The sequence below is a fragment of the Vombatus ursinus genome, unplaced genomic scaffold, assembly GCF_900497805.2.
Source record: "Vombatus ursinus unplaced genomic scaffold, bare-nosed wombat genome assembly UNPS02014792.1, whole genome shotgun sequence".
Taxonomy (NCBI): Eukaryota; Metazoa; Chordata; class Mammalia; order Diprotodontia; family Vombatidae; genus Vombatus; species Vombatus ursinus.
In genome coordinates this window covers 7,915,957-7,941,752 of record NW_020954570.1, presented here as the reverse complement: position 1 = coordinate 7,941,752, position 25,796 = coordinate 7,915,957, and positions in this window count along the sequence as shown.

Here is a 25,796-nt window from a genome sequence, read left to right as displayed (position 1 = left end):
AAAAGTTAAGTAAAACTATGTGATATATCCATTGTAACTGGCAGGACATACAACATTTCTTATTTATGATTTACCCTTTCTTAATAGAGAGACAGTGTGATAGAGTGGATAGACAACTGTTCTCAGACTCAGGTAGAATTGGGTTCAAGTCCAGCCTCTGACACATATTGGTTGCATGACCCTGGACATTTACATAACCTCTCTGTGCTCCAGGCAACTCATTATGACTACAGGACTACAGATCTGCATTTAGTTCAGGGAGTTTCCTTACCAGTTCTCTATATCAATGGCATCGCAGGTATGCCCCATCTCCCTGTCTCACCCCTCCCCCTAAAAAAAAAGTCAACCCTAGAGTGAAAGGAATTGTGTTGTAACATCAGTTATCTGAAAGAGGGCTCCACTTGTAATGAAGTACAATCACATCCTTAAAAGTTCCATGAGGACAGAGGACATTTTAATTTATTTTTACTTTGTATGCCTAGTGTCTTGCACAGAATCCACCTTCTGGCTCTCCCTGAGACCCAGCTCCCTCCTGATGACCGCCTCCCTGGTCACCCTCTCCAGAACTGATTGAACTTTCACTCATTCCCCCTGACTCACAGGTTGAAGTGGGAGAGTTGGAATACTCGTTCCTCACCATTGCCACTTCCTGGTTTTCCTGCTACCACCATCACTCAGTAAACTGTCCTCTTTTGAGAGTCACTCAAGCCATATTTATCACCCAATTAAAATTCTGATACATATTGCTTACCCAACCTCCAGGATACTCCCCTTCTTTCTTCAATGAATTTAATATGCATATTGATACTGCTTTAAACATTCTACCTCCCAGTTCTCCAATTTACTCATTTCCCATGACCTGCTCCTCTACCACTCAACCATATACAAAGATGGTCATAGTCTTGATCTTGCCATTACCCACAAATGTACCTCTTCCACTTTCATTAACTCTGAAATTCCCTTATCTAATCACAATCTATTGTCATTCTACCTCTCCTTCTGCCTTGTAACCCCTAACCCTGTTCTTTATCCTCATCACAACCTCCAATTCCTCAATCCCTTAGTTCTTTCCAAGGCTCTCACCCCTGTACTAGCTACATTCTCCTTCCTTCCACATCTTGAGCCCCTAGTGAATGAATTCAAACCATGCTGACTGGATCCACTACAAATTTATGTTATATAATCTCATCTGAGCCCTCACTGCTGCTAGGTAATCCTTTCACATCTCTCTAATTAACTTACTATATAACTCATCCTAGAAGCTCTTCTAAACCCTCATCATTTCTCAAACCTCACATGACCTCAAACCTCCCCCACCCTTTCTGCTGAAAACCTTGCCTCATATTTTACTGAAAAAACTGAGGCCATTCACTGAAAGCTCCTTCTTCTCTCCTCTTTCTTCTCTTCATCGTCTCACATCGTGTAGATGCTATCTGTTTTTCAGTATCTCCCTCCATCACCTCTATCTCACAAGGCCCTTCTCCTTGCCAAGGCAAACCCCTGTTCATACACAAGTGATCCCATTCCATATTGCTTTCTTTAGCATATTTCCCTCTTTCTCATCAGCTCTTTCTCTTATCTTTTATTTCTCCTGTTCTGTTAGATATTAACCTACTGCTATAAACATGCCTATATGTCCCTCATCCTCAAAAATCCCCAAAGAAACCCAGGCCCTCTAGCTATCATCCCATATTTCTCCTCTCTTTTGTGTCTAAACTCCTTGAAAAGGTTATCTACTATAGGAATCTCCACATCCTTCGTTTTCTCTCTAAATACTCTATAGACTGGCTTCTGACCTTAGCATTCAACCAAAACAGTATTCTCTCCTTGATATTCTTGTCTACGTTTTTGTGAAATGGTACTCTATCCTGGTTCACTTCCTAATTATATGAACCAATCCTTCTCACTCTCCTTTGCTGAATCTTCATCTACCCACTAACCATGGATGCCCTCTAGGGCTCTGTCCTGGGCCTTCTTCTCTTCTGAGGCAACTAGGTGGCACAGTGCATAAGGAGTGAGATCTGAAGTTAGAAAGACCTGAGTTCAAATCCAGCCTCACAGGATTTCTAGTGTGTGACCCTTGACAAGTCTTTTAACCCCTATCTCAGTTTCCTCAATTATAAAATGGGAATAATAGCAGCACTTACTTCATAGGGCTGGTGTGAGGGTCAAATGAGATAATAATTGCAAAGTGCTTGATACAGTGTCAGGCATATAGTAGACAATGAATGCTTGTTCTCTCCCTCCCTTCTTCCTGTATACTATGTTACTTGGTGATATTATCAACCACCATTGAATCAATTATAATCTCTCTACTGATGATTGTCATATCTACTTATCCATTCTGACCTCTCTGATGACCTCCAGTTTAACGTCTCCAACGGCTTAATGGATATTTCAAACTGGATATGCTGCAGACATCTTAAGCTTAACTTATCCAAAAACTGAAGTCATTGTCTTCCTCCCCAGCCTGAGAAATCCTCCCCTCTTTCTAACTTCCCTATTACTGTTGAGGGCACCATCGTCCTTTCAGTCCTTCAGGTTCACAGTCTAGGAGTCATCGGCAACTCTGTTCTCTTTTACCCCCCACATTCACTCTGTGGTCAAGGCCTGTCAGTTTTGCCATCATAACATCTCTCACATATACCTCCTTCTCTCTTGTGCTATGATACTGCCACCATCCCGGTGCAGACCCTCATCACCTCATACCTGGACTGTTTCAATAGCCTGCTGATGGATTTCCCTTCCACAAGAATCTCTCCACTCATCCTCCACTTAGCTGTCAAAGTTATCTTCCTAAAGTGCAGGCTTTACTATGTCACTTTCCCCTATCCAATAAACTCCAGTAGCTCTCTATCACCTCCATGATCAAATAAAATCCTCTATTTGGCATCCCCAGGCCTTCATAACTTAACCCCTGCTTACCTTTCCAGTCTCCTTATACGTTACTGTTTGATAGTGACACTGGTCTTGCTATTCCTACAACAAGATACTTCATTTCTCAAATCTAGATATTTTCACTGTCTGTCTCCCATAACTAGAATGCTCTGCCTCCTCCTCATCCTCCTTCAACCACTGACTTCTCTGACTTCCTTCAAGTCTCAGCCAAAATCCTATTTTCTATAGGAAGCTTTTCCTGATGTACTTTAATGCTAGTGACTTCCTTCTGTTTATTATTTATAATTTATCCTATATATGACTTTTTTGTACATAGTAGTCTTCATGTTGTCACCCTCCATTTAGGGGCAGTTAGGTGGCAAAATGGAGAAAGTGCCTGGCCTGGAATAAAGGAGTCGAGTTCAATTCTAGTTTTAGACACTTACTAGCTATGTGACCCTGGGTAAGTAACTTAACCTCTGTTTGTCCCAGTTTGCTCAACGGCAAAATGGGGATTCCTAGCATTGTTGTGAGGATAAAATGAAACCATATTTGTAAAGGGCTTAGCATAGTACCTGGCACATGGTAGCTACTTAACATGTTTTTTGAGTAACTAGTGTTTACAAACAAATCTGGAAAAATTACAATAACCAATATTTATGTAGCTCTTAATGTTCACAAATCACTTTTTGTATTTTCTCTCACATTTATGGGCAACAGCATTATGAGGTAAGTGCTAAAGGAATTATTCTTATTTTGTATGTGAGGAAACTGAGGCTCTAAAAGAGTCAATAATACCTATAGTTGCACAAGTAAGTGTCCAAGGTAGGATTCAAATCTAGGTCTTTCAAAGTCCAGGAATCTTTCTACCCTACCTCATTGCTCCCTTTATCCAGAAATATAGAGAAGTGTTACTTAGCAATGTAAAGGTTAGAAATAGCTTCTGTGCTTCCATCCACTTGATTTTATTTTGATGGAATTTTATTGTGCCATTTCAGGATAAGGTCTAAGCTGAGCCCTTTCACAGTTTCACCCCAATCCACAGATGTAGATTTTGATGCCCTAGCACATGACCACACACAGCTGTGCATTGTTCACACTGGCTTTGTATGGCAGGATGATCTGTCTCCTGATTTTGATTAGGAGCCCAATCTACCTGGGTCTTGGGAAACAAGAAAGCCTTCCCACCTGGCAATTTTTAACAGTGTCCTAAGGTTATGAATAATCTCAGTGGGGTTTCTTGTGCTTGGAGGCACACTGTCCTTTTCAATGCCTTATGTGTATCCCCTACTTACTCTTATATAGGTGTACTTCCCCATATTTTAATGTAGTTCTACAAAAGAAGAATTTGCCTGTTGTCAGGAGATACTAGGTTCTGTCCATAATGCTCCCTGTCCATCACTTCATTGTTACCTCTACCAGATTCTCACCTTCACCCCAGTCTCTGAGTACATTTAAAAAGAAATCTCTTACTGATCTTTCTGTTGTCACTCTGTTGCTGATGCTATCTGCATTTATTCACTCCTTCTGCAATTCTGTTGTTTGGGGTGTTCAAGAAGCAAATAGTCCCTTTAGTTCTGGTTTTCTTTCTAAAAATGTTTCATACTCCTCTTTATTATTGAACATCAATCTTTTGTCCTATATAGGGAAGCTCAGATTTGTAGGATAAGTCACTGTAGACTGCAACCTGAGCACCAATACTGAGCTTTAGAACACATTATTCCATTTCCTCCTCTTTTTTCCAGTGGGTATGGAGTATTTGAATGTCCAAATGTCCTTTCCTTTGTATTCGGAGGTTGTTCTCTGGATAGCTTGCAGAACTTTTCTGCAATTGTTTCTGAATTGAATTTGTTAAATTTAACCAGAGATGTTGTTAAGGTAGAAATGACAAGACTTGGCAACAGATTGGTTATATAGAAAGTGTTCTAGAGAGGAGCTGAGGAGGGCACCACAGTTATAACATTAGCTGTACTGGCCGCACACCAACCTTCTGCCGGCCGCACGCCAGTACCCGCTCCTCCTATAAGGAGCACACTACCAGAGTCATACTCACTTCCGAGTCTTTGGTCCTCAGCCGGATAAACACACAGAGACGAGCCATCGGGAGGCGCCAACACCAGAGCTTTATTCAGAGGCCATCACAGCAAGCCCAAGCAGCAAGGCCAGAGCAACAGGGCAGGATCCAGGAGAGAGAGTGCGCGATCTGACCACGCTTGTTCCTAAATACCTACCTAGCCCCTCCTCCCCATCGTGCTTACTAGCCAATGATTGTAGGGTCAGATACCGGAAGGGGCTGTCTGAGTTTAGCACACCAAGGGGGAGGGAGTGACGTAGGAGGCTAGGACCGGATACAGGGAGGAGGCATCTGGGATTAGCGCATAGACAGAGTACGTGACCTAGGAAGTCAGACTCAGACACTGGGAGGAGGGGCTAGGGTCAGTGCTGCACAAAGGGACCCAGGAAGTCAGGAAGGTCACAAGATGGAGGTGTCTGGGGATGACGTTGCATATAGGGAGGGGACTAAGCAAAGGGAACTCAGTCCTCTGCCATCCCACTCCCACGTGGCACCGCCCCTTGCCTCAGGAGCTCAAGCTCTGGCTACTTCCTTGCACCCAGCTTATCTCATATAGCACTGCCCACTGACTCAGGGCTTCTCCGTATCCAGCCCATCCCAGTTCACCACGACTCTGCCTACCACAGCCCCTGCCTCAACTTCCAAAATACCCAGATCTTACCCTACTCTTGCCACAGCGCTCAACCTGGTAGCTGCCAACATCAGACAGTCCCTCACAATTGGCTAGTACCCTTGATAGTAATAGGAGAGCTTGGAAGAGGGAAGGGTTGGGGGACAAGGAGGCAGACATAATGAGTCTTTGGACATGATGAGTTTGAGATGCTTAGATTACTTTCACCTGCAAGTGTGTGTGCGTGTGTGTGTGTGTGTGTGTGTGTGTGTGTGTGTGTGTGTGTGCAGTTAAAAAAAGAAGCATTCATGGAGGAAATGGTACCTACATGAGGCCTTGAAAGAAGAAAAGGACTTCTACAGAAAGAAATTAGTGGCGGGCATCCCCACCTTAAGGAGAACTGTATGACCAAAAAAGTCCAGACATGACAGAAGTCAGAACCAAAACAGGAGATGGAGGGTACTCTAGAGACTGACTAGGTTATAGAATTCTTGAATTAGTATGAACTTTGGCTAGAAGTTTAAGTTAGAGCCAGGATTTGGAGTTTAGTGAAACCCACAATATTGAGTTCATACTTTATTTGATAGGCAACGAGGAGCTATAGAAGTGATTTGACAGAGAAAGGTATTAGGAAGATTTTGCATGCAATAATAATGTAAAGGATAGATTGGAGAGAGGATAGGCTGGAAGAATGAAAAACAGCCAGGAGGCTATCATGATAATCTAAGCAAGAAGACATGAGGGCTAGAGCTAGGGTAATTGCAGTAGAAGTAGAAAGAAAAATATAAATGCCAGAGATTTGAATCCCAGATCTGTGTGATTTTGGACAAATCACTTTTTCTCTTTGGGGTTCAATTTCCTCATTTGTAAAGTGACAGGACTCCTAAGGTCCCTTCCCACTCTATGCTCTATGATCCTTTGACAATTTCAAATGCAGTTGACCCAGAACCTCATTGCATCCTGTCCATACATAACTAATTCCTCAAACTCCCAACTAGGGCATCCAATCATGGTGTCAGCAGTGATGGAAATCATGAGATATGGGTAATTATTTACTGGAAACTACAATGAATTGCTCTAGCAATAATTCTCACTGAAATTTAATGTATAATTTCCACTGCCTACTACACAACATTGGTGTTCAATAGATGCCAAAAAGAGAATGGCTGAAGAAATATTGCCCAAATGCAAACATGATTCTGACTTCCAACTGACTTGAGATGTGACAACCTTCATCTCTGATTTCTCTTCTGTAAAATGTGACAGTGTTTACAATAGATGTCTGAAATACACTTCCAGATTGATGAAGGAAAAGCACTGAAGGAAAGCACAAAGCTTTCCTAGAAGTGTGGTGATCACACTGTTATATGAAAATAAAAAACTTTAAAATAATAATATTTAATCATCTCTGTCTAGAAAAGAAACATCTTTTTCAATTGGGTCTTTTCTTTCCTGCCTAATTTTCTTCTCAATGTCTTACTAACACACACACACACACACACACACACACACACACACATGCACATGAACATTACCTACTTAAGTGAACCCAAAACATTAACCAAAAGTGAAAACTCTTTTATATTGGCATGTTAATATTACTTTATGAAAACTTGGAATGCATGGTGTATTCTATCACAGAATCTAAAAACTAGATATTCTTTGTCGTCAAATTGAATGTCTCAAAGGCATCTCAAACTTCTCTTGTCTAAAATAGAACTCATTATCTTTTCCCCAAAACTGTCTTCTCTGTCAAGGGTACCATTATCCTCCCAGTTATATGGTGTAGCCACCTCAGTGTTATACTGACTCTCCACTCTTGGTCAGTTCACATATCTAATCCACTAACTAATCTTTCCAACAACTATCATTATACACTCTTTAGTTTCACTACAATAGTCTTATCGGGACTATTTCAATAGCCTTCTAATTGGCATCCTGGTCTAAAGTCTTTTCCCAGTCCAATTCATTTTCCACTGAGCTATCAAAGTGATTTTTCTAAAGTATATGTTTGACTATGTCATCCTCCTTACCCACCACTTGCTTAGTGAACTCCAATAGCTTCTTCTGTTAAGCCCCTCGGGCATATAGGGCCCTCAACCACCCTGTGAGGTAGGTGCTATCATCACCCATTTTACAGATGGGGAAACAGGTTTGAGGTTAAGTGACTTACCTAAGGGCCACACAGCTAGTAAGTGTCTGATGCAGGATTCAAACTCAGGTCATGCTGGCTTCAAGCATTCTATAGACAATGGATAGTAAGGGAAAATACCAAAACATATGAGAACTGGAGGTCATCACTTCTAGCAAACTACTTTTGAAAACTCGCCAAGCAAGCCCTGCCATATAACTCCTGTGAGGTGAACTGAAGTGGGACAAAAAAAAAAGTGGGCAAGGATTATGTTATAAGGCACACTGAAGGGTATCAATAGAGTAGAAATGGAAACTGAGTGTTGAAAAGCTATATAGCTGGTGAGTCCCACCCAACCTGCAGCGATCGATCAGAGAAGAAGTGAGAGCTTAAGCAAAGGCATTTTATACCTTCAATGCTTATACACATTGCTACAAAGGGCAACTGGCCTTGTAAAACATTATTGAAAGTTATGTTGACTTTGTGACCCACTGTTCCCAGCCCTGCTTATCAACCAGTGTTGAGGGAGATACCAACTCTACAGCTTTTTGTATTACCTGCAAATTGTCATGTTCTTGCTACCTTAGGGAGGAATCTGAGATTCAAAGCCTCAGACTCTTTGACTGACTGATGTTGACCTATCTGGATTGTCTTAAAGTATCCTATAAAAGATGTCCACCCCTTGAAGTCATTGCTGACCTTCAGTGATCAGCCCTTCAATGTGTTGCTACTTTGATGTACTTATAATAAAATCCTTTTAATTCTCTTTGTCCTGAGTTTTGCCTCGTTAGTCAGGGGGAAAACCAAAATGAAGAATTTTCCTTTCAACAGCATATCATATCCACAGGTTTCAAAATGACTTTATACAGAATGGGTTTGGTGGGGGAGGGATCTTGGTCACTTTGCTAATACACACAGGCACCAGAGCATCTTTACATTGAAGTTAGAGTTGGGAGAGCTGGTTGAGGTGTGAAAGAATTCACTTAGTCCTTCTCTGTAGCCATTGGTGATGAGTTCAGGGTGGACCCTAAGAATGTTGGGGAGCTACCTGAAATGATAAGGAATAGGTGTGTGGGACCTAATGTCCTTAAAGAATTCGCTGGGGCAGATGGGGCAGCTAAGTGGTGCAGTGGATACAGCTTCAGCCTTGGAGTCAGGAGGACCTGAGTTCAAATATGATCTCAGACACTTGACACTTACTAGCTGTGTGACCCTGGGCAAGTCACTTAGCCCCAGTTGCCTCACCAAAAAAAAAAAAAGAATTCACTCCGACCATCTCCAAGTTAAAGAAAGGCATTTATTGGGATGATGTACCCAAGAGGGCCTGTTCCCTGTGAGGCAGAGCCCCAAAGGGTTCTCCTCCACGTGATAGGCAGAGCATAGGCCTCAGACCCTGCTCCCCTAAGGGAGCAGAACAGACCCTGCTTCCTGTAGGAGGCAAAGGCAGTTAGCTAGGTTAAAGGTATGGTTTAAATACAATTTTATGGAATGGGGGAAGGGGACAAGAGAATGGGAGGAGCAAGCAAGGCTCCAAAATGCCTGGGATATCAGGTAGTCCAGAAGTGATAAGCAAAGAGAACAGAGAAGAGGAGGGGAATAATTGTTCTGGAATTGAGGGTACTTTATGAAAGCACACAGATAAGTCCACGGTGGGGGCTTCAAGCATAGTCTTCTTTGATAGCTTTTCTGGCTGATCTCATTCTGCATCCTATCTCCTATTTCACATGTTGCTTGCTCCATCTACCTCAAGCACTCTTTTCTACCTCATGAAGAGCACATGGTAGCTTATGAAAGGATTTTAAATCCTCTTGCCCACAAAACTTATTTATTCTCCTTTCAGTTGTGATGTAATATAAGCATTCATTAAAAGGTTAGCGAGTACAAGTAGTACCAAATTTACAATCAGATTATGGTCCATAAGTTTATTTTGAAAATTTGTTGCTTAGAACTGAGCACATATTTACAGAGAGAAACAATGCTATAAATGGTTATCAAAGTCCTCAGTCTCCCTAAAAAAGCATATTAAATTCAGAATGTACTTGAAATAGCATACATTTTCAAAGAAAAATAGAAAGCAATATTATAGTAATATTAGTAATTAGAACAGGAAAGAGAATAATTTAAAGTATGAACTTTTTTTTTTCTTTTTTTATAATCTTGAATGCTGGTGCTTAAGAAAAAAGCTTTTAGTCAGAAGATAATGAGGAGGTAGGTGGGGACTTCTATTAAGGTTCCAAAGGATATTTGGGAGAATTCTTAAGGATTTCAGAGTCTGAGTACACTAAATTTTCTATTGAGCCTATTTCACTTGAAAACATAAAGTTTTCCTTTTCCTTCCTAAGAAAGGTGATCCATATCCCCAGCCCCCATTAATATAATGTAACTAACAAGAAGATATGTGCCCTGACTTATCTTTTATCAGATAAGAATGCCTCTTGGAATTATAAAATCAGCTACTCAAAGGTGTAAACTAGGTGTGAACAATTCATTGACACCTTTATTGAATGGATTAAGCAGTCAATCAAAGGCATAAACTAGAGGCAAACAACCTAGTTAATCAATTTGGAAAAGAGTGAAGTGCTTCTTGGTTATTGAATGAAATAAGATAAGAAGATGTATTGGAAGAAGGAGAATCCACCAACTGAGGACCTGAAACCTTATACCTATAAAGTGGAAGGAGTGGGGAAGGAAAGAAAAAGGGTATCAATCCAGAGGGAGTGTCACATTCCCTCACCTCCTATGTCATAGGAGAGACTGGACTAGTAATACATAATGTATCTGGGTCAGAGACAAACTAGATACATTGAGGAAAGGACTTTGACCTTTTCAGGTCAGAGATAAGTACAGCTTCAGGATTTCCCCAGGTTATACATACAGCTCAAGTGAAACTTCATGAGGTCTCTAAGAAGGAAGAGAAGGACTCCCATTCAGCTAGGAGCTGTGAATTACTCCTTTGTCACTTTGACAGACTTGAGGCCACTTTTCCCTGGACTCTGTGCATACTTCTGAGAAAGTGTGTCCTAGTTTTTTTTTATTTATTTTATTTTATTTTTTAATTTGTGTTTGTGTGTGTATATATGAGAGAGAGAAGGGGGGGAACGGGACTGGACAGAGGGGAAATGTTTGTACTAATTGTTCTTAATATATCACCTTAAAAATACCTCTAAATAAAATTTAAATAACTCTATTTGGGCTCTTTGATATAGACTAGAAATCAATGAGGATCACACCAGTGGTGGCTTATGAGTCATACTAGAAATCCCCACCCCCACCCTATTCTTAAGGGTTTATCCCCAAAGGGAGAAGTGGTCAGCCATCCTTCTGGTGTCTTATCAGCTTGAGTCTAGTGTGAGTTGGGAGAATGAATCCAAGAAGGAGTGCTACATCTGATACAAATTTATCACTGATACTATTTTGCTTTTCAACCATGATTGCATTCTTTGTGAATGGTATTTGAAAAGAGAGGTGACTCATAAATGGAACTTAGAAGAAAAAGAGCAGGAAAGAGAGAGAAGAGGGGAAAGGAGGTAGGGTTCCTGGCATAACCGGACAATAGTTGGATGACAAAGGATGAAAGGGTCCAAAAAGGGATAGGTATGTTTATAAGAGAGCTTGGTGAAATTAACTGATCTTTGTGGTGAAAATGTAAAATGGAGGGGCTTTGCCTTATCCTCCTGCCAAAGAGAAATTATTTGGGTCAGACAGTGTCCCCTGCAGGGGGGACACTGGGCCATGATGCTTTTAATCCAGGACACCTTGGTTGCTTGTCTGAAGTGAGATCCTATATGCGGAGGGGCAGAAACCCAGAATCATAGAATTGTTAGAGCTGGAAGGAGCCTTAGAGATCATCCATCCTAATCCTTTCAGGAAACTAAGGCCTAAAGAAATTAAGTGACTTGCATAAAGTCATACACCTGGTTGGTTGTTGTCTTTTGGAATTGTCTTAGATCATTGCATTGCTCAGAAGAGCTAAGTCTATCAAAGCTGGTCATCAAGGCCTAGCCTTAAAAGAAATGAAGGATTCCATGAGGTGGAGGTAAGAAAGAGTACATCCTAGGCACGAGGAAAGCCAGCACAAAGTCATGGGGGTGGAGATGGAGTGCCATATGTAGGGAACAGAGAACAGGTCAGTTTGACTGTTTGGGAGTGGGAGTAATGCATAATGATAATGGAAAGATAGGTTGGGGCCAGGTCATGAAAAACTTTAAAAGCCAGAGAAGGGTTGATCCTAGACGCAATAGAGAACCCCCTGGAGTTTATTAATTAGAGGAATGGTGTAGTTCAATCTGTACTTAAGGAAAATCACTCTGGCAGCTTTTTGAAGGATTTGAAGTACGAAAACCAAGTAGGATAACATTGCAACAATCCAAGAAAGAGGTAATGAAGGCTTGAATTAAGGTGTATGAATGAAAGACAGAAGTCAGATGAAAGAAATGTGAAAGTAGACATGGCAACAGGATATATGGAGAGAGGGAGAGTAAGGAGTTGAGGACAATACTGAGGTTATAAACCTGAGAGACTGAAAGAATGGTAGTGCCCTCCATGGAAATGGGGAAGTTTGGAGAAGGGGTGGATTAGAGAAGGGATGAGTTCTATTTTGGACATGTTAAGATTAAGATGTTTTCAGGACATCCAATTTGAAATGTCTAATAGGCATTTGGTGATGTAGGATTGAAGCTCAGAACTTATGATGTTACCAAGAGTTAGAGTATAGAGGGAGTAAGTGGTACAGGATTGAGGTTTAGGGTACACTCGTGATTAAGAAGTATGATATAATTATATGTAGAGCTATAGGTATATACAAGGCAAGTGGGAGGGAGCAGAGGTACTAGTGACTAAGCAGATCAGGAAAGGCCTCATGTAGTATAGATATCTACGGTAAAAAAACATAACAGCATTTAGGGGAATGATACATAGATACAAAGATATGAGAGAAAACTCTGGAAAAAAAAAACAAGACTTTATTAACAAGAATAGGACCCAAACTCAATTTAGAACACAAAGAATACTCCTAATTTGAGAAAATTTGGAGAATTATCTGGAGTTATTAAAGCTGCATCCATTTCCAGAAGAATTTCTGTCCTTCCCTCCCCAATTAAGGATTACATGGAAAATTATGGGATAAATTCAGTCTTCCTCAAGACAGTGTCCTAGAGTTATTGATACTATAATAATGGTGAGAACATTTTAGTAAGACTTACTCTTGTTAAATACCAGAAAGTCATGATGATATATAGCTTAGGAGCTACGTCATTTCCTGGGTGTTTAAGAGATTAAAATATTTCTTTCCTCTGTGCCCAAAGGGCTATAAAACTGTGCATACCCTTTGATCCAGCAATACCACTACTATGTCTGTATCCAAAGAGATCATAAAAATGGGAAAAGGACCCATGTGGACAAAAATATTTATAGCAGCTCTTTTTGTGGTGGCAAAGAATTGGAAATTGAGGGGATGCCCATCAACTGGTGAATAAATGTAATGAAATACTATTGTTCCACAAGAAATGATGAGCAGGTGGACTTCAGAAAAACCTGGAAAGATTTACATGAACTGATGCTGAGTGAATTGAGCAGAACCAGGAGAACATTGTAGATAGTAACAGTAACATTGTACAATGACTGATTTTGTTAAACTTAGTTCTTCTGAGCAATGCAATGATCTAAGACAATTCCAAAAGACTCATGATAGAAAGTGCTATCTACAGCCAGATAAAAACTATGGAGTCTGAATACAGATTGAAACATACTATTTTCTCTTTTGTTGCTGTTGTTTTGTTTTATCTTTCTCATGGTTTTTCCCTTTTGTTCTGATTCTTCTTTCGCAACATGACTAATGTGGTCTAATGTGTTTAATATGATCATACATGTATAGCCTATATCAGATTTCCTGACGCCTTAGGGAGGAGGGAATGGGGGAAAGTGGGGGATTTAGAACTCAAAATCTTATAAAAGCGAATGTTGAAAACTAAAAATAAATTAATTTAATTTTTTTACTTATGAAAATTAAAATTTATCATCTGATGATTATTTCTAAATCATAGACTGCTATGGAATGTTATGGGGGCTATGTTGATGTGGTATATATTGGGACTACACTGAATTCTGAACCTTTGCTCCAGTAGTTGATGGCTCTCATACCTCTCTTCTGCTTCTGCCTCTCAGAGGCCTTATTCTTATTCAAGGCCCAAGTCAGGAACTATCTTCCCGACTCCCTCCTTCCCCCTTGTTGCTGTTGCTTATTCTATTTACATGTTCTATTTCCCTACCCCCACTTTCATAGAATGTAATCTCCTTAAGGGCAAGGAACATTTCATTTTTGTCTGTTTCCATTGTTTTACCTGTATATTCATACTCTAAGTGTGAGGCAGCACAATTAACATCTGCTTCTGCCAGCCCCAGGGAAAGCCTAGGGCATTGTCAAGCCAGTGCTTACTCAGGACTTATTCAGGGGTGAAGGTCTTTTCTTTTTAAATTAAAATCCCAAGAAGAGAGAAAAGAAGGCTAGTTCTGGAGTAGAGGATCTGACTTCAAATCCTGGATCTGATGCTTGCACCCTTTACGACCTCCCTGGACTTCTGGTCCCTCATCTATGAAATGAGGGGGTTGTCCTAGATGGCTACTGAGTTCCCTCCCAGCACTAAATCTATGATGCCATGATCAATAAGCATTTTTTATGTGCCTTTCATGTGCAGAATTCTGTGCAAGTGCTAGGCAAAAACACAAACAAAAACAAAAAAACAGATTCCCTACTCTCATGAAATTTACAATCACAGGGAAATTTTACACAAGAACAAATAACTGTAATACACAATGTTGTTGTGTCATTTCAATTGTGTTTGACTTTGTGTAACCTCATTTGAGGTTTTCTTGGCAAAGATACTGGAAAAGTTTACATTTCCTTCTCCAGCTCATTTGACAGATGAGGAAACATAGACACACAGGGTTAAGTGAATTGCCTAGGGTCACTGAGTTACTTACTATGTGTCTGAGAACAAATTTGAACTCAGGTCTTCCTGATTCCAGGCCTAGCACTTTATCCACTGTGCCACCTAGCTGCACACAATATACAATTACAGTAAGGATATCCAGATGTAACAAATTCAAAATCATATCTCCTCATTTTGATGCTTCCTGCAGGCCAAGAACTCCACAGAAATTGCTCTCTTATATTTGTATTTTGATGCAGTCTTATTTCTGAAGTAAAAACACCTTTTCGGATGCTACTGTATTTGTATAGCAAATACAAAAGAATATACATCTCAATTACATCTCCCTTATTCTGTTAGCAAAAGTAATGCATGCACAGACTGAATATTCTTAAAATTGAATTGTTATTCAGGTGACATATTGTCTAGGATTACTAAAGCAGAAAGATTTTATGTTATGTTATGACTTGTGCAGCTCTTGTGAAATTAATTTCACTTACAAACCTCACAATTCACTTACAGGCTAATTTGAATCTAATTCTATAGTTATTTTCATAGAATCATAGGATTTTAGATTCAGAGCTTGAAGGGACCTTAGAGGTCATTGAGTGCAGTTCCCTTATTTTAGAAATAAGGAAACTGAGGCTGAGAGAGTCTAAGTAACATGCCCAGGGTTACCCAGACAGTAAATGTCAGAGACTGGATTTGACTCAGGTCATCATCCTGAATCCAAGTCCCATGCACTATCCACTGCTCACCTGTAATTGCAGTCAGACTTTTCTGAAAAAATTAAATCAGTGAGCTTTACCACTCCAGAAAACTCTATTAGTGGTGCTACTGGTGTTTCCAGATTCCCCTCACACAATGATGCAGGACGAATTGGAGCACAGCAGCAAATCCAACTGATGGAGCCCTGTGGTCCTAACTGATTCTACCTTGGTTGCAGAGATACAGCCACAGTTGTGTCTTTGAAGGTTTACTGTCATTTTTCCACAGCGAAAAATTAAAACTGTATGCATATATGTTTGTGTGTATTGCATGTGTTTTATATGTGGTGCATGTGTGTGTGTGTGTGTGTATGGCATATGCATACATGTTGTGTGGTGTGTTTCTGTATACTGGAAACAAAAACACCAAATATTCAGCTACTGCAACCCAGCTTGGTCTAGTACAGCATACCTGTTTCTGTAACATCAGCAGACATTTTGTTTAGCAGCATTGCCAGTTACAGAGGCTCTTTGTAGATCATGAATTAGGGAAAATTATGACAGGTCAGAATATTTTGAAACATGTACTATACCCTTTCTCTGAGATCTCTCTTCCATTCGACAGTCAGTCTGTCACTTGTATTATATTATGAATATAAAATAGGACAGTCTGCATGGATAAAAATCTCTTTCCAAAGTAAAATACTGTCATCTAGAGGATGCCAGCCCAGAAGAAAATTTCTTTCTTCTCTACATGAGGTTTCTATAAGCAAAATAGATAACTGAAAAAATATCATAAAGAACTTTTGAATTTAAAATAGATCAATATTTAAAAAGATGTGAATATATCCTCCAAGAGGTTTTTCCTGTTAACCTCAACCAATACTGTTCATTTCCCTGATTTTCAGAACATAATTATATGCAGTTTATATTTTATTACCTACAATCTGCTTAGCATCATTATAGGCAGTGAGGTACAATGGATAGAGCATCGGACCTAGAATTTTAATTCCCCCGTAAGACTTAGCTGAAGAAGAGACTCAGTTTTTGAAACTGCAATATGAGGATAATAAAACTTTAATCATTGACCTCACAAGATTATAAGGATATTGATTTGCAAAGCTTCATACAAATGGGAATAATAATAATTATTACTTATATTATGTAGTCCCACCCCTTGGTAAGTGGGAATAACCTATAGTCCCAAGGCTTATCCCTGAAGGATAGTCTTGTGGTTGTGAACATGGGCTCTGTAATGCTTGCGCTAACTAATTAAACATGCTGGAGCTTCCCTTTTTCACAGGGGAACCAGACAATGAAATAACACAACAACTAGCCAATCAGGAGGACTTCTAATGCCCAAGGCTTCTTGACATGCCAACAATCCTTTCTGGTGATTGGGTGTGCAGAAAATCAGCAATTCTAAAGTCAATTAAACTTGTATCTGCTTTGAAGGAGACCCTCAGTCATTTGGTGGTTTATAGACCTTCAAGAGACATCATTATCTTCAAAGATTCCACTAACTGTTGGTTATGGGGCTCTCAGACACATCCTGTTTTATGTTTTTTGGAGATATCCCCTTATCTTATTTTGCTCAAGCCTTGAACTGTGGACTGCTTATCACCAAGAATGCCTTTTGATTTGTGTATCAAATTGGACACCTGGAATTCCTCATTCCCCCTATTTCCAGGATCTCCCCTTCCCCTTGAGAATGGAGCTTCATGCCTCATTCCCTTCTAAGACCTGCTCAGATACCTGCTTTTCTCCCTCCATTTCTCTGCCTTTCTTTGTTTATAAAGTATAAATGCCTCACTCTTTCCAACTCCTCTTTGAACAGATGAGAACACCGACTCACTGTTTCGGCTTGCAAGCTTCAACTGAGGCAATAAATGTATTTATAATCTGTATAAACTGTGATTAGACTCTGGTTTATTCCAAGTCCCCCTTTTTAGACCTGGGGGTTTCTTCCATTTTAACAGTTCACAGGGTTTTGTGTTGTTCTTTTAATTTAATATGGTGCTGTGTCTTACTAGCCCTGCTCAGTGAAAGGGGATGTGACTTTCAATTGATTTAGGGGCCTAAGAGAGAAAGAAACAATGAGATGACATGAGAGGAATGGGATTTGAATGGCAAGACATCTCCATAGCTTCAGGCATGTAAGAAAATAGTACTTCCTAGTAATTCCTAGTACTCAGAGATTACTAAAAGTAGACCTCCTCGATGAGATAATTCTCTCCCTGGTTGGGCTGAGATTTTATCTCATTCCCAAGTCAGAGAGCTACTTTACGCTTATGTGTTCTATTACCTAAATTGATCTGTGTAGTTTTCTCAATTTGTTATACTGCTTGCATCTCTAAGTTGATGATTCTCAATAACTATCCTGCCTTTCTACTAAATCTACCTCTCTCTTGACCTCCAATCTCACTTCTTCAACTGCCTTTCAGACAATTTGAATGGGTAGATATCTTAAACCCTACAGGTCCAAAACAAAACTTATTATCTTTACCTCTAAATCCTCCACCTATCCCTTCCCTATTGCTGTAGAGGGTGACACCATCCCCCCCAGTCTCTCAAGCTTACAACCTAGGAGTTATCCTCAACTTCTCATTATCTCTCACCTATCACATCTAATCTATTGACAATGCCTGTTGATTTCATCTTTGCAAAATCTATTGAGTACTCTTCCTTCCCTCCTTTGATACTGCTACCACACTAAAGCAGGCCCTCATCATCTCATGCTTGGACTATTGTGATTGCCTACTGGTAGGTCTGCCTACATCAAGTTTCTTCCCTATTGCAGTCTATCCTTCATTTAGCCACTAAAGTGATTTTTCTAAAGCATAGGTCATGTTACCTCCTTACTCAATAAATTCCAGTGACTCCCTATCACTTTCAGGATCAAATACAAAATCCTCTACATGGCATTCAAAGCCCTTCATAACCTAGCCATGTCCTATCTTTCCAGAATCCTTATTCCTTACTCCCATTTTCCGTCCAGGGACACTGGACTCCTTGCCATACAAGACACTCCATCTCTCCACTCTAGGCATTTTCTCTGACTGTCTCCCATGACTGAAATGCTCTCCCTCCTTAACTATTCCTACTGGCTTCTCTGCCCAACTAAAATACCATCATCTACATGAAGCTTTTCCAAACCCTTCTTAATTCTAGTGCCTTCTCTCTGTTAATTATTTCTTATTTATCCTGCATGTAGCTTTTTTCTATATATTTGTTTGCATGTTGTCTCTCCCATTAGATTGTGAGGTCCCTGAGGTCAGGAAATGTATCTTGCCCCTTTTTGTATCCTTAGCACTTAGTAAAGTGCTTGGCACATAGTAGGTGTTTAATAAATGTTTATTGGTTGATTGATCGGTAAATGTTGGCTTGGTGTCAGTGATCATCTTGCGCACTAAGCTTGTGGTGGGAGGGGAGCTAAACTGACTGAGAATAAAATTACTATTACTATTACTCTCTTTGGAAAGCAGCTTTTATCCTGAACCTCAAAAGAGCATTGCACCCCTAGACCAAAAATATATATGTATACATATAATTGTAATATGTAATTTAAATTTTTTAATTGTCATTCATTATTCCTCTCTTATTTTCCTCCATCACAAAGGAGGAAAAGAAAAAGAAAAGAAAGAAGGTATGAAGGAAAAAAGGCAGGAAAAATGAAAGAACTCTTGTATCACATAAGCACAAATCAAGCAAAACATATTTTCACACTGATCACGTCCAAAAATGCACCTCATATTCTGTATATTAGTCCATCATCTCTTTGATGTAAAAAATAGATAGTGTAGGAGCAGCTAGGTGATGCACTGGGTAGAGTACCAGCCCTGGAGTCAGGAGGTCCCGAGTTCAAATGTGACCTCAGACATTTGGTACTTACTAGCTGTGTCACCCTGGGCAAGTCACTTAACTCTGATTGCCTTACCCCCCCCACCCAAAAAAAATAGGCAGTGTCCTTTTTCATCAATCCTCTAGAATCATTGTTGATTAGACTTAAGTCTTTCAATATTTTTCATTTTTATAATAATGATATTATAAGTAAATTGTTTTTCTGGTTCTGCTTATATCACTCTGTATCAGTTGACATAAGTTTTTCCATGTCTCTATGAAGCTGTCTTTTTCCTCATTTCTTGTAGCACAATAATATTCCGTTACATTCATACACCACAATTTGCCCAGCTATACCCCAATTAATGGGCATTCCTTTAGTTTCCAGTTTTTTGTTACCATAAAAAGAACTGGTAGAAATATTTTGGATATATAAGGCCTTTTCCTCTTTCTCTGATCTCTTTGGGCCTTTTATGCAGAATTCCAAATTATTTCCAGAATGATTAGACCCATTCATAGATCCACTTAATCAATTGACAAATCTTTATTAGTCACTTACTATCTGCCAGGTACTGTGCTATGTGCTGGGGATTCAAAAAGAGGCAAAAGATAGTCCCTTGACTCAAGGAGCTCACAATCTAATGGGAGAGACAATGTATACAAAGCAAGTGATATACAAGATAAATAGGAAATAATTAACAGTGGTAAGACACTGGCATTAAGAGGAGTTAGAGAAAGCTTCCTATAGAAAGTAGAATTTAAGTTGGGCCTTAAGTCAACAGTGTATCAATGCACTTGTTTCTCCGTAGCCCCTCAAACATGTCATTTTATTTTTATTTTCATCACCTTTTTTAATCTGATGTGTGTGAGGTAGAATCTCAGAACTGCTTTAATTTCTTTCTCTAATTATTAGTGATTTGGAGTATTTTTTTGACATGGCTACGAGTTTCTTCACTTGAGAACTGCCTATTCATATCTTTAGATCATGTATCCATTGGAGAATGGCTTATTCTTATACATTTGAATCATTTCCTGATTGAAAATGAGACCTTATCAGAAAAACTTGCTGCAATGATTTTCCCCCCAGTTAATTGTTTTCCTTCTAATTTTAACTATTTTGGATTTGTTTGTGCAAAAACATTTTAATAACATTATACCCTTTAAGATTAGAAAGATGAAGGAGTAATTGTCCAGGGACAGCTGTCCTACTCTCTACAAAGAGACTCTTGCTAGAGATACAGGGTGGAACATGGATATAATCTGGATCATATCTTTCTAAAAATCCCTGCAGTGTACATACTAGGTCACTGCCATTGGTGTGCTTGTAAATGTTTAACAATTGGCTCTCCAAAAAGTCAGGACATGCTTTTAAGTTTAATATATGTTTTTAACATTTTTCTCCATCATTTTTTAAAGTTTAGAGTGACAGTCAACAAAACAATAAATCAAACTTTGATTTATAGTGTTTGTAGATTTCAGAGGAGTAACTGCTCATACTAAAAATTTAACAATTGGCTGGCTGTAGTTCATCCCTACTTGTAGCCCTGTTTAACTGACTATACTTTCTTCCCAAGTAGACTACAGTATCCTTAAAGAGAGGGTGTTTGTTTTCTATTTCTGTATTTCTTAGGATACAAGGTACCCATTGCATAAATACTTATTGAATTTAAAAAAATGATGATACTTAATTCTGTGACTAAATATAAATTCCTAGTGAGATAAATAAGCATTTATCTCACTAGAAAGAAAGAGAAAATTATAGAGAAGCTTCATGCATTTATATTATGAACACAGCTAGGCTCTAGACATAACAAGCCCCAAATAAGACCATGGAAAACCAAAATGTTTGCATACTTAACAACAAGAAGACTTGTTACTGATGTGGGAGTTATCCCTGAGTTAGTGGTCCATGTGCAGTCAGACCATGACCTCATCAGAGCTGATATCAGAATTAGTAAAAACAAAACAAACAAAAAACAAGAAAAAAAACAAAAAAGGAAAAATAATAATGAGAAAAAGGTATGGTGCACAATTGAAATGACTTAACTGAACTATTTAAAAAAGTAATTAAAAATTAAAATGGGAAATGGACAACAGAAATTATATAATCTCAAGCATAATAATTTCATTTGGAAGTTTAACCAGTGTAAATCAATTGCCACAACAAGGAGACTAAAAAAACCTAGAAGTCAGCAAACATCTGCTAGGGTCCAAATGTGCTAATGGAGCAGGTGGAAATGTCACTAATGAGAACGAAGATGGGAAATGCAGTCAGAATGGACCTGTATATATAGAAAAGATCTGTGTGAAGAGAAATCATTGTGAGGCTGTTAAGAGGCTGTTACACAAGTTATCTGGAAAGGAAGATACCAAACGTGCACAAAAAATTTTGGTCCTTATTAATAATGAAAAAAGATGATGGAGGGGCAGCTAGGTGGCACAGTAGATAGAGCACCATCCCTTGGGTCAGAAGGACCTGAGTTCAAATCTGACCTCAGACACTTATTAGCTGTACTCACTTAAGGCTAGTTGCCTCCAAAAAATGAAAAAAGATGATGGAGAGAACATCACTAGCTTCCATGATCGCTAGCATCACCATATGCGTGTTCTTTCCTTTGAACACAATGTGAGTGTCATCTGTACATGAATTGAGGGTATCTTTGATGATGGCATTTGGTAGAGAATCAGCCAATGTGTTCAACAGGTGATATTTAACAGTGGACCACATCTTTACTCTTTCATAATTAATTTAAAAGTGTTGCTGCTGCTACTGCTGTTTGTCCTTCGTTCTCAAAAAGGACTGTGATATCAGGGAGATGATACCATGACATGAAACTGAATTGCATTTAAGTGAGGGAGGGCTGTGCAAAGTCATCAGTTTCACTTTCTCCTCCAGAGCCATCTGGGTCCAGTAGTCAGATATGGATCAGGACATCTGGAGATGGTCCAGGATGATGTGGAGAATATATGATCCCCTAGGCTTATTGTTTGTTGGTTAAATAGAAGGATTTGATTCGGTAGTGAGAAAAATGATTATTTTCTTATTATGTTAATAACCACTTTTATATACAGGACTCAAAGATCCTCTTTCTAATTATCAATAGCCAATTATTAGTAGGTTAGTTAGAGTTTTTTTCCTCTTTTTACTGACAGGACTGACAATGACAATCTTAGGCAGGACCCCACCCAACTGAGAGAACTTATTTCTGATTATTTGGTTATTATTTCTTATTATCTGATTAAAGGGTAAAGAGAGTCTAATTTAAGTGAATTCTGGCCCATTGTTCTACTCAGGTAGGACTGGGTGGAGAACAGATCCTTTTTGTCTAAATTGCCCAAGGGGGGAGTGGTCTAGCTTTCCCAAGAGTACTTAAATGATCAAAGTCAAGTCCCCCAGTCCTTCATTACACAAAGCCCACCTTTTATTATAATATTCATTCTCTCCTTAATTGTTAACCAATCAGAGTTGATTTCCACCCATCAGGGAACAGCCCTTTCCAGGGACAATGCCTTTCCAGAGGTATTTAAATATAAATAAATAAATATATTTTGGTCTTTGGCTTCCAAGATTGATCTCAATTTATTGATTATCTGTTATCCCAAGTAATAAATTGATTATTAATTACCCAGAAACTATGTCTCTCAGACTTTTCATTTGTCTCAGTTGGAAAACAGCAACAACAGCACTGCCTTACAAATTCTATTACATCAAGACATCTCCTGACCATATATCCAGGTTTTTTATTTCATGTTGAGTATAATAGAAGTAACACTGTTCAGTGAACCTCTGATAATCATCAGGTAATACACTAAATAGAAGGCATTCACCACTGTGATGGAGGTGATCTAGGGGGAAGGGAAGGGAATAAGCACTTAAAGACACCTACTATGTGCCAGGCACTGTGCTAAGTGCTTCACAAACAAACATTATTTCATTTCATTCTCACAATGACCTTGGGAAGTAGATGCTATTATTATCCTCATTTTACAGATGGGGAAACTGAGACAAACAGGGGTTGTGATTTGTCTAGGGTCACACAGCTAATAACTTTCTGAGGCTGAATTTGAACTCAGGCCTTCCTGAATACAGGGTTGGTGCTCTATTCATTGTGCCATCTAACTGTCTCTATAGGTAGACAGCAAGTAGGGTTCAAAGTTAAACAGCAAGAGGAGAATAGGCTGTACGGTTCCTGGGGAATTGGAAAGCTCTGTTACTGACCCCACGTTTCCCATGAAACAATGCCTCATCTTTTCAATATTAGTATTGTACTTCCTTTTCCATATGGCTAATTCTACTTTTTAAGGAGTTGCTTTCTTCAGTGAATTTTTGCACATCTTTTTTCCTTTTTTTCTTTTGTGCTTCCTTTACCACGCTGTTGACTCTTTTTTCATGATTCTCTTACATCACTCTCATTTCACTTGGCAATTTTATTCTACCTCTCTTATTTGATTTTTAAAATCCTGTTTTGGGCTCTTCCAAGAGGACTTTTTGGGCCTGAAACCAATTCACATTTCTCTTTGATGCTTTGCATGTAGGCATTTTGACATAATTGTCCATTTCTGAGTTTGTGTTTTGATCTTCCCTGTTGCCATAGTAGCTTTCTATGGGTCAGGGCTTGTTTTGTTTTGTTTTTTGCTAATTTTCCAGCCTATTTTGTGATCTTTAAACTTAGGTTCTATTCCAGAGGTACGGGGACACTATCTCAAGGTTCTTGTGCTGAGGGCCAGGGACCTGGTCACTGGCTTGCTATGCTGGGGCCTCTGGGGCTGACAGCTTGTCTGCTGCATGGGGGTCACCTAGCCTAGTCTATCCAGCTGTGTCAGGGCCTGCTGGGCCTGACCAGTAGTAGCCTGCTGTACCAGGCTGAAGGCCTCACAGCTGGCCCACTGTGCTGCTGGCTTGCTGAGCTGGGGCCATGGGGCCTCAGTTGCTGATAGGTGTTGGGCCTAGGTGCCTTTTGCTGGCTTGCCTGGATACCACCTGCATTGGCCTATGCTCCCCTTTCACCCAAGTGAGACACACCTTTCCTGCAGTCCTTCTAAGTTATCTTGGGCTGCAAAATTGATCCACCCTATCCTTTTGTGAGTTCGACAGAACTCACTCCAGTCACTACAGAATTTCTTCTGAGGTATGATCTAAAGTTGTTTCAAGGGAAATTGGGGAGAGCTCAGGCAACTTCCTGTGTGCCATCTTGACTCTGCCTCTTCCTAGTGATTTCATCATGGTGCTGCTACTGTCCTTCTCATGTGGTTTATAGCTTCTGCTGGACTTGAGACTCTAGCTTTCTCAGAATCTTGACTGGAACGGGTATTTCCTTTCTAGAAAGGAATTCTTCCCCCAAGATCAAGCTGCTTAGAGTTAGAACTGTTTTAACAGGCTTAAGTCTATTCTAAAAACTCTATTTCCTGATCACCAAGGGCAGTATCTCTATTAGAAGTCTGTGTGACAGCATCAGGAAATGCATATAACTCTGCTTATTTTTTAATTGCTAACCTACTGTCAGTCAGCATCCACTTAAATGCTACCCTTCCAAAAAACTTCTGAAGATTGTTTGGGTTTGGAGGCCTCCAATTTCTTAACTGGGACAGCTAGTGGTACAATGGATAGAGTGCTGGCCCTGGAATCAGAAAGACTCAGCTTTCTGAGTTTAAATCAGGCCTCAGACACTTACTGGGCAAGTCACTTAACCATGTTTGCCTCAGTTTCCTCATCTGTAACATGACCTGGAAAAAGAAATAGCAAACCACTCTAGTATCTTTTCCAAGAAAACCCCAAATGGGGTCATGAAGAATCAGATATGACTGAAACAATGAGTTTCTTAACCTCTCAAAATTTTTTGTTCTTCCACATAAATGAGTAGAAGGGAGAAAGATATAGGAACAAATGCTAAACCCAGGGAGTAAGGTATTCTTGCCTAGTTATATTTTTGACTTTACTATGACTATAAAGCCAGAGGTAAGCTTCTCTTGCTCCTCCATTTTTGTTCAGTTCTGCTGATTACAGATCCCTCCTATCAGATGCTTACATTTTCTTCTTCACTCCATCTGCCTTGGGGTTGCCCATGCAGAATCATCTAGTTTTCTCTTCCCCAGCCAATAACCTTTTCCTGATATGAGAAGCAGAAAGAGGAAGTTTAGCCATTTCCATTCCAACATGGCTATTTTCTATGTAAGCAAAACTAGCAGCAGCCAGGGACTATTGACAGTTAAATTTCACTAAGAAGAGGCAGACTTGTATAGTGAAAAGAGAGCTGGACTCAAAGTCAAGAGATCTTGGTTGCAGTCCCAGGTCTGACCCAACATCTAGATAACCATGGGCAAGTCAATTAACCTCTAAGTTTTTCCATCATGCTTACCTCATTGAATGTAACGAATGATGTAAATATAAATTTTCTTTGCTCAGACTTAGGCCTTATTGGATACTGATTTCTATGAACTCAAGCTTGGACTGTTTTCATGTGGATCTCACTGATGCATTTTGCTGACCTGCCCTTATGGTTTCCAGTCACATCTGCTGCCTCTGTCTGTTTACCTCTATTGTATGTCACAATTGTTATCCAGCTAGCTGACTTGCTTAGCTTCTTGCACCTTACAAGCTCACCTTGCCCTGCCAAGTCTAATGTGCCCGTGT